The sequence below is a fragment of the Hyaena hyaena genome, unplaced genomic scaffold (assembly GCF_003009895.1).
Source record: "Hyaena hyaena isolate Hyena2069 unplaced genomic scaffold, ASM300989v1 scaffold_644, whole genome shotgun sequence".
NCBI lineage: Eukaryota > Metazoa > Chordata > Mammalia > Carnivora > Hyaenidae > Hyaena > Hyaena hyaena.
This window is the reverse complement of record NW_024081273.1, coordinates 223,102-234,209: the sequence shown is the minus strand read 5'-3', so window position 1 is coordinate 234,209 and position 11,108 is coordinate 223,102. Positions and strand designations below refer to the sequence as shown.

The 11,108-nt window shown below is 35.7% G+C and overlaps 1 pseudogene; it reads left to right on the top strand.

Annotated features, from left to right (window-relative positions):
- Positions 1-9,184: 9,184 nt before the first annotated feature.
- LOC120219726 lies at positions 9,185-10,793 on the top strand (annotated as a pseudogene).
- Positions 10,794-11,108: the final 315 nt, after the last annotated feature.

The following is an 11,108-nucleotide window of genomic DNA, read 5'->3' as shown; positions in this document are numbered from 1 at the left end:
TTCATGTAATAGAAAATTGCTGGCCTTTTACAACTGGTTCCATTATGCCTCATACTAGACCCCCGGAATAAATAGAGAAGCTATGGTGACTTGAGTTCAAGCACTGGCCCCTAATCATTACACTCAGATTTTTTTAAAGTACATTTTGCTCAGCAGTCTCCACGGGTGACAAGCAGATGCTAAAAATCGTATCAGGTTCTACTGCTCAATGACATGCTATCCGTATAAAAAGGAGTCAAATTTGGCCACTACTCCAAAGCTTCTGTGGCTAAGCAAAAACTTGAACTAGGACTTTACCCACTTACAATTTTCTGGAGCTAAGGAACCTAACTGGCTCATCTTTCTACTCTCCAAAATGAGCACTTCACAACTCCTTTTTGTCCTCTTCTCATAAAATTTTAACACCTCTTCATACATAAGTTAAAAACATATGTAATAAGTGAGGAACTATCTCAAATTCCCACAACCAAACATAGCTATTTCTATCTTTCTTTACATTTCAATAGATAAAATTTTCATACATTTATCTTATGCAAAGTTATCAAGCTATATTCTCTTATCTACACTGTCCAATACAGTAGCCCCTAGTTTCATGCAGCTATTGAGCATTTAATGTGACTAATCAGAATTTATATATGCTGTAAGTATAAAATGCACACCAGATTTCAGACTTCATATGAAAACAAGGAATGAAAAATATTTCATTATAAAATTATAATTTTATATATTTATGTATAAATATATAATATTTACAATAATTTTATATTATACATATTCAATAATGTTTTGGTATTTGGGGCTAAAATATTGTTGAAATAAATTTCACTTATTTCTTTTTAGGAATTTAATGTGGCTACTAGGAACTTTTTAATTACACATATGGCTCACATTACATTTCTATTGGACAGTGCTGCTCCATATCCTATTCCTACTTACCTATTCAGTGTCTTCACCTCAGCCATTATACCCCTCTATTTCTAGTAATATCAGTTTGTCCCCCATTCCTGGATCATTCTCATTAGCATACAAATTTACTTTTTTTATTCTATTTTTTAAAATTGTTCTTTTAATGTTTGTTTATTTTTGAGAGAGAGAGAGAGAGGGTGGGGGAAGGGGCAGAGAGAGAGAGAGAGGGGGAGACACAGAATCCAAAGCAGGCTCCAGGCTGTCAGCACAGAGCCTGATGCAGGCTCTAACTCACCAACCACAGGATCTTGACCAGGGCTGAAGTCAGACACTTAACCAACTGAGCCACCCAGGTGCCTCTTTTTATTCTGCTTTTTAAATAGGAATCTCTTTTGATTTTTCTCTGCATTTCTCCATAGCTCTTCAGTACAAAACTCCTCAAAAGATTTCTGTACCTATAATTACTATCACCATTTCTCTCCTCCTATTGTCTCCCAAAGAACAAGTTTGGTTTGATTCAGGTCACTATGGCATTTATCTTGAGGAATCGTATCATTTGTTCTACCCTTCTTATTAAATCTCTTGGCAATACTTGACATGATTGACTACTCACCACTTGTAACATACTTTTACCTAGTCTTTTCTGACTATATAATATCTCTCAGCGTCCTTTGCTGGCTTTTTTTTTTTTTTTCACTAAAATGCTTCAATAAGAGTACAATCCTAGACACGTTGTCTATCTTCCCTCATCTAAACTTCACTCACTCATCCAGTCCTTCTCTTGGTTTTAAATATTATCTATATGCTAATGATTCCATAGTTTATTTTTGGACCCAAAATGCATCAATGAGCTCCAAACCCATAAATCTAGTTGTCTCCTCAATATGAATAGGTAGTCCAATCCTTGCACAATTAAAATCTACTTCTGGATATCAATCCCTCAAATCTGCTCATCTTTCATCCTTTACAATCTCAATTATGACATATCTACCCAAATGCTCAGGCCACAGATCTAAAGTTCATCTGTCACTTCCCTCTCAGCCCCCATATTCAGTGTGTTCTCCTAGTCACTTTTCAACATCATCACTACAGCCCAAGCCACTCTCATGTCTCCCAGAACATTATAAAACCTGCTTCTTCCCTTGCCTCACTTTAATTCTTCTTGCTCTAAGTATATACAATGTCCTTTTTAAAGCACAAATGAATTCATATTACCCTTCTCTTTGCAACTCTTTAATATCTTTGTAATCACAATTGAAATAAAATCGAACTGTCTTAACACAGCTTATAAGTCTGTATGTTATGTGACTTTGGTAGTTTCTCTGATCCATTTTTTCACAGTATCCTCCTTTTGCTGGGCTCCAGTTATTATGAACCTCTTTTGACCTCTAGAACATACCAAATATGTTCCTGTCTCACAGTCTTCACACTTGTTGTTTCTTCCTCTTAGAATACTCTTTGCCCAAATCTTTGCATACTTGGCCTTCTCTTATGATCTGGGTTAAATATATTGTAAGAGGAAACTTCCCTGACTGCCCTAGATAATGTGTTATATCTCTTCCACACCCATAATCCTTTTCTATGCCCTTACGTTATTTTCTTCATAGTATCTGAAATTTCTCTTCCACTAGAATATAAGCTCTTTGAGGAGAAACTGTTTTATTCGCTATTGCATGGTCTTATGCTCAGAAGGGTGCCACTAAAGCTCAAAAGACTGACTAATGAAGACATCAGTGAATAAGTGAATGGATAATACAGTGAACAGAGATAGGAAAATAATGAACTGTTCTACAATTTGTTATCATAATATGTGAAGAATGCCAGTTCCCCAAGGCCCATACTGAATCCTAGCCTAATTTATTGAAGATACTACTTAGCATGATATGCACACCAAAAAACCCATGGAATAATCTAATAATATTGAGGTCTTCTATTGTCTTCAGCTTCTCCCTCATATCATGCCCCAAATCAGAATTCTGCTTTTTGCTGGACTGTGTAGTTTGATTACAGTTGTAGTCAAAACAAGGCAGAGAATTCACCAGCTGCAATTCAATATAGCACTCTGCTGATTTCTTGCTCCAGATATCAGAAATTTTAGATTTTTAAGACAGTTTACAGGCAGATAGCATTTTTCATGAGAGACTTTTATATTTGCAATGCTATACCCTTCTGTTTTGGGCTGCCTTTCCCATAAGACTCAGTCTTATTATATGCCAAGAAAATATAGGAGACAGTTTATTAAGTGTTTCCCCATCCATCCATAAGTAAAACCATTCTACTGCTTTGAATGAAAAAATGTTCACTGTCATTAATATTCCACATTTTTTTCTCACTGTCTGATAAATTTCTTTCAAGTTACATTTCCTAGCAAGGCACACAAACTCACTTAACTTAAGCAAATCAGAAAATGTATCAGAAGAATACCAGAAATATAGCCAAGCCTCCCAAAGAATGTAGTCATTTGGGAACCAAAATTACTTTCTTCAATTTTCTATTTCTCTCTGCAAGTCTCTGCTAGTCTCCTCTCTTTCAACAGTGACTTTTCCCCTGATTCTTTGATTAACATCGCAGAGATTAGCCACATAGTTTTCCTTCTATTTATCATCCTGTAATTTAATTACCAAAAAAGACTAAATAAATTCTGACTTCAAATTCCCAGATCTTGGGAAAGGAGATGGGTTATCTGGGTTTGGATCATGACTATAAGTCTGGCTCAGTGGCTACAGTATGGAGTCACAAAGTCTACTGCCTACTTAACAGTTGTTCTGGTTGCAGACTTTTAAAAAGAGAACAAATGCAGATTCTTTAAGAAGGTAGGGTGGTGATAGAGTGGTGATAAAGAATAAAATTTTTTGCATGTCTAGTATAATACCAGAAATGGAAGATAACCTAACTTCTATTGACTGCTTACTGCTTCCCTAGAACACTTCAGTTATCAGGGACCATGTATTTCTACTTGCCAAGTTGAATCACCAGTGCCAAGCATTGCATGTTACATTAAAAAAAAAAACAATAAATATGTGTTTCATGAATGAATGTATAACATTTGTCACACAGGAGATGAGGGAGAAATAATTATAAAGGAGAAAATTGTATGGGGCACCTGGGTGGCTTAGTCAGTTAAGCATCCAACTTCAGCTCAGGTCATGATCTCACGATTCGTGAGTTCGAGCCTCACATCAGACTCTGTACTGACAGCTCAGAGCCTGGAGCCTCCTTCAAATTCTGTGTCTCCCTCTCTCTTTCTCCCTCCCCTGCTCATACTCTGTCTCTGTCTCTCAAAAATGAATAAATGTTAAAAAAAATTAAAAAGAGAAAATTGTAAGCCAGAGTGAAGAGGAAGAATCATAGTTTTGTGACTTAAAGAATAGGTAAACATTTAATAGATATTGGGGTCTGAGAGCAGAATCCTGCAAAGATAATGTAGTAAAAAAATTCAAAGTATGCAAATAATCTTTGAATTATTAAATAATCTATGCTTTATTTATTAAGGCATAGGGAGCTATTGTAGGACCTAATGCAAATCAAACTATTATAATCTACTAGTTATTCTCAGATTTATCTCTCCAACCTTCTAGAACATCACTAGAATGATGATTATAGATGTGTTGGAGATGGGCAAGATACCCAAATGAGTTGTGGAAATTGCTAATGATAAATTTGGGATTATTGACACTAATATTTTCCAAATATTCTCCATCTGCCTAGCTTTTAACCTTTATCCATAAAGTTTTCATATTTTTCTCCTTTTACCTTAAACATAAGATTACTAACAGGAATTTTATACCCTACATTAATAGGATAAGAAATAGTGTTGCATTTTTGTTAATAGGTCAGATATATTTACAACTGTGTTTATAATTGGACAGCACTGAGGAGCTCAGAGATAAGCTGTAGTCTTTCTGTGGTGTTTATACATATCACAGAGGAAGGCAAAATGAACAGCCTATTGTTTGCTCCTCAAACAAATGAAAACATGATAAACCAACACTTAGAGATGTGTCTGCCTCTTAAAAAGGTAACCCACATCTTTTAAAGCTATTTAATATACTAGTAATGTTGTTTGGTTTGAAAAGGCATATTAAAATAAAGTGGATGTCCTTGATTTTTCTATTTACAGTGGTGAATCTATTTAGATTTTGAATGACACAATTCCTTCAATTTAAATCTGTAAAGCTGGGTTCCATTATTTATAACTGTTAAACATTTATGCTTAATGTATTTCTGGGGAAACTTCATTTATATTTTTTCCATTTTACTCATAATTATTTTTAGGGAATGTAAGTTTGACAAAAATATATTGTTCAACCAAAAAAATAAATCAGGCATTATTAAAACTAGTTTAAAAAAAAACCACAAAAAACTCCTTGCCCTTAAGTTGCTTCTGCGGGAAACAGCCATGGAATCAGAAAACTGTCAAAGCATATAAGGAGAATTAAAGTAGAAATTAGTAAGGGCATTTGGGGAGTCCTTAATGTACACTGGGAGGATCTTACCCAGTGAAGAAGGTAGAAATCAACTTGATGCTTTAATAATACAAGGCAGCTAGGCAAAGAGAATAAGGTAGGCTCCCAGGAAAGGTGAAGCCAAGAGCTCTGTGCAAATATTGTGCTTATTTGACAAATGATCAATAGATGAATTTAAGCATATAGTAACTTCAGTATTGGAAGTCATATTTTCTCTGTACTGGTTCATTTACTTTCCACTATCTTACACTATATCCCTTGTACAAGTTATTTTGTAATTACACAAAACAATTGGAAGATTGAAGTTATCTGATGACTGTAGCCTATAGAGCTCATTAAAATCTGAACTTAAATTGAATACTTTTGGGGCGCCTGGGTGGCTTAGTCGGTTAAGCGTTTGACTTTCGCTTAGGTTATGATCTCGCGGTTTGTGGGTTTGAGCCCTGCGTCGGGCTCTGTGCTGCCTGCCAGCTCAGAGCCTGGAGCCAATTTCAGAGTCTGTATCTCCCCCTCTCTCTCTGACCCTCCCCTGCTCACGCTGTCTCTGTCTCTCTCCTAGAAATAAATAAAAAATATTAAAAAAATGTAAATTGAATACTTTTGGCTCTTTTAGCATTTTGGTATCAGACTTCTTGTTTAATCACTGTGTGCTTTCTCATTTAATTTTACAAAAGTGTTAGGATATATGCACTATTTTCTTACTGGAAGACAAAAACAGATTAAGAAAACTGTCTAAGTTTGCCCAGCTATAAAGCTTCAGAGATAGTATTTATATGCAAGCAGTTTAACTCCAGTATCTCTGCATTTTGATACTATATATTATTTACTACTAGACTCAATATTACTATAACTAGATTTGTGGAACAAATAGACCATGAACTGATATATATTATTAAGTGGTATTTCATTTGTGTTCTTTCCGTGTGTCTTATGTTGTCAAATAATAATTCAAGTGTTCGTTCATTTTTAAAAAGTTACTTGAGCAATAAATCCTGAAATAAAGACTAACTATAGAAAGAATACACTGTATACTTGTGAACTTAGACCTCAAGTCAACAACACTGAGGCCAAACTTAGTGAACTTATTGGGCTTTAAACTAAGAAAAAAAGTTCTTTAAATATACGTAATAAAAAATATAGGTTACTAATAAGGAAAAGAAAGTTGGATTTTTATTAGTTGTCAACAAAAATATTTTTAAATAAAGAAATATATGTCAACATTTTATATCAAGCTAACCTGTTCTTCAAATATAAAGACTAAAGGCCGTTATTAACATGTAAAATCTTAAGAATGTTGATTCCAGGAAACTTACCTATGAAATGAAATAGAAAATAGGCTGTAGAGCTACAAAATACTTTCAGAGGAGTCAACTTAAGATTTGCAGTTTAACATTAAATATATTGAGCTACAATACCAATATTAGAAGGTGTACATAATTTTGACAAAATAATATTAAGAAACACATGGTTTAAACATACAGATATCATATAAGGAATAAAAATGGGAGGAAAAGAAAAAAAATAAAATCCATAGGCACTAAAGTGTTCTGCTGGATTTATAGGTATTATCTGAGAGTAAAAGTTGTCATTTGAAACAAACAAGAATAAATTAAGTGCAGTTAAAATCATACATATTAAAGCAAAAAATAATATTAATAACATAAAATTGGAAGGTAGAAGACCGGAAGAAGTGAAAAACAAATTCTTTTATTGCTTATGGTAGAACTAAGAAAGATTTCAAAGAGGAGATATTAATAGAAGTATACCAATATAAAAAATATATAAGCCTTCCTAAATTCCGAAAACAAAACAAAAACAGTAATATATGTAGTGAAAATTTCATTAAATATAATACAGAAAAACATGAAACAATCAAAACCAAATACAAATATATAATTTATGTTAACAAGTGGGAAAAAATGAAATAAAAACTACTTACTAATAAAACTAAGATTTTTCATATTGGTTCACAAAGCCAAATCCCACTCTATGGCTGGATTTTTATGTTTACAAGAGGCACACATAAACCGCATTTCACAGGGAAAATATGAAAATAATAGGTAAAAAAATATACCATGCAAATACAAATAACATATTCTAATAAAATACAGTCTTAATGTAAAACAAGGTAATATTCAGGACCAAAATTACTAAATGCAACAAAGGACACTTCATAAAAGAAGGATATGTATAGCAACAATTTTCATAAAACATATATGAAAGCACATATTTTTCATAAAAAAATAAAAGAAGTAACAAAGATGTATACTAGTCACTAATAAGAGATTTTTAACATACCTCTCAAATCTAGACAGATCAAAAGGACAAAAATATTAGTAAAGATATAGAAGACTTGAGAAAGACACACAATATGAAAGCCTATAGATAAATAAACTGAATTGTTTCTTATGAAAAATGTATCTTTTTTCCCAAGTGCACATGTAATTATTATGCAAAATTATCCAATATTAGCTCAAAAAAGACCTCAAAACTTTCAAGAAAATAGAAATGCAAATAAGATACTCTAATCATAATTAATGAAATTAGAAATTAATAAAAAATGAAGGGACTGCCACTCCCATCTGAAACTGCAATTAAGTATCTGTGCATTAAGTCTGATGTGGAGAGGCCAGCTTTCCCCTGAGATCTGCCAGATGGTGACATAGGAAGATCATGAATTCACCTTCTCCCACAGACACACTGAGTTTACAACTACATATGGAATGATTTCCTCTTAAAAAAAATTGAAGACTGGCTGAGTGATGACTATATATTGGTAAAGAAGAAAAAGTGAGTAGGAGAGGCTGGGACACAATCTTGGTAGTGATGACTCACAACTGGAAGTGAACTAAAAACCTAGAGTTTTTCTCTGAGGAACAAAGGGTTCAAACTCCACATCACACCATTTCCTTCCCCTGCCCCTCAGCATAAGCACAGACTATCTGCAGGAAGCAGTGCAGAGTAGACAATGGCTGCCTACCTTACTTAAACTAAGCCCCACACTCCCACACTCCAGTGGAACAACCCTTCTCAGTCCTAGCATGGTAGGCCTCTCCCCAAGAAGACCAAAACAGAACCTTGCCCACACCTGACCAGAATGTTTTGTAGGGCCTTGATTTCAATGGAGATGGTGACAGGTCTGATTTCACAAACAGACCAGAGCACACCTAGTTAAAACTTGACACATGCATACAATGACCAAACACTGCCAAAAGCAGGCAAAGAGAATAGCCTGAAGGACAGAGCAGCCAGAACACAATAGTAGAGTACATGTGGCACACAAGAGAGACACTCTCTGAAGCACCAGGTCCTGGGCACTAAATGACCTCTTCTTCATAAGGTCATTACTTTCAGGAACAGGAGACATAACTGGCTTTTCTAACACAGAGAGGCAGGCATGGACTTAGACAAAATGAGAAGACAAAGGAATTTATCCCAAATGAAAGAACAAGATAACCTCATAGCCAGGGATCTAAGTAATTCAGATATAACATGCCTGATATAGAATTTAAAGTAATGATCAGAAGGATACTCATTGGACTTGAGAAAAGAATAGAAGACATCAGTGAGACCCTTAGAGATAAAAGAGGTGAAAAAGAATCGATCAGGAATAGAGTATGCCTTCCCATTTTGCAAGGCAAGAATGGTGGGGCTCTCTGCAAGTCTCATTTCAGGACCTCTAATCCTTCACCATCAAAATGAGGAGGGTATCAAGTGGACACCTGCAGAAGTCAGATAATATTGGGACAAACTGAGAGGCTTCCCAGATGTTTCATTTCTCTCACTTGGGTTTATGGTGGGGCGCAAAGAGGATGGGGGGTGAAAAAGCTCAGAACCCAGATACTAAGGAGAAGAAACCTGAAGTCAAGAAGCCTGATGCTGGTGGAAAGGTTAAGAAGGGTAACTTTAAGGCTAAAATGCCAAAGAAGGGAAGGTCTTACTGCAGCCAAAACCCTGTTCTAGACAGAGGAATTGGCAGATATTCTTGATCAGGTATATATTCCAGAGAGGCTATGTACAAGAAAATGTATTCAGCAACTAAATCCATAGTTGAAAAGAAAAAGGAGGAGAAAGTTCCTGCTACTGTCACAAAACAAGTTGGTGGTGATAAGAATGGTAGTACCCGAGTGGTAAGCTATGCAATATGCTTAGGGTTTATCCTACTTAAGATGTGACTCAAAAGCTCTTGAGCCACAGCAAAAATCCTTTCAGTCAGCGTGTAAGAAAACTGCAAGCTAGTATAATTCCTGGGACCATTTTGATCATCCTCACTGGATGGAGACAAGAGTGTGGTTTCCATGAAGCAACTGAGCAGTGGCTTGGTGCCTGTGACTGGACATCTGGCTCTCCATTGAGTTCCTCTGTATAGAACACACCAGAAATTTGTCATTGGCACCTCTGCCAAAATTGATAACAGCTTTGTGAAAATCCCAAAACACCTCACTGATGTTTATTTCAAGAAGAAGCTGCATAAAGCCAGAAACTAAGAAGGTGGGTCTGCAACAAAGAGAAAGAGGAATATGAGATTACAGAGCAGCACAAAGTTGATCAGAAAACTGTAGACTTGCAAATTCTGCTGATGTTGGGAGCCACACCGGGCCTCGGCTGGATGACAGTCACATGAAAGCATTGTGGATGATTGTCAAAGGCTCTTCCTATGGGCCTTGCAGATCCAACACTTACATAATAAGGGGGGGCTAAGAACACGAGTTACAATTGAGTCTGGCCCTGAGACAAAGACCCTAATTTAGAGTTAAGGACAGATATCCACCCCCACCCAATTGTTTCTACTTGGAGTGCTGGCCCCTCAATGCATTTGTGAATGACTTATCCTGGCCCTGAATATGCTGATTGTTCCCTGTGAAGGAACCTATTGAGGAACTTCTTCTTTTGTGATTATGGGAACAAAGGTGTTTCCTGAAAGACCTGTTTGACCCCTGCTCACAAAGAAGTAACTTCACCCTTTTTATGCTAAAAACATTGTCTTGTATGCTAAAGTTACCTTTCTTCCCCATAGGATAAGCATCTAAATCCCCTACCTCAATCACTATTGATAAAGGTTATGCAGGAGTCTTCTACAAATCTATGTTCTGGTAAATTCTTACATATCAAAGAATTTTGTCATCAGAAATCATTGTCTAAGGCAAATGCCACTTCTGTGCCATCCCCCAAACACTTAATTATAAAATAAAGTTGAGCCCCAGTCAGGGCGGAGATGCCTGCCTGGTGATCAGAAAGATTCTCATGGCTCTCTCATCCTTCCCTCGCCGACACCATCCATCCTTCAGGGACCTCTGGACCCCGGCCAGAGCCAGCCCCTGACATGCTGAAAAATTAAAGCTGTTCCTCAGCTTCAGGGCTGACTCTGCTATGTGTTTTTTCCTCACATAAGGAGTTTATCCTTACAAATTGGTGTTCTAAATTTCTTACAAAGAATCTAATTAAATAACTTATGAGAGAGAAAAAAAGAGAGAGAGAGAGAGAGAGAGAGATGAAGTATGAAATAAATGAGATTAGAAAAATGCTTGATTCAATAAACAGCAGACTGGAAGAAGCAGAAAAATGAATTAATGAACTAGAAGACAAAATAATGGGAAGCAATGAAGCTGAACAAAAGAAAGAAGAATTATGCTAAACAAGAATAGATTTAGGAAACTCAGTGACTCTATCAAACATAATATTCATAATATGAGTCCTATTAGAAGAAAAGAGAGAAAAGGGGGCAAAAAATTTATT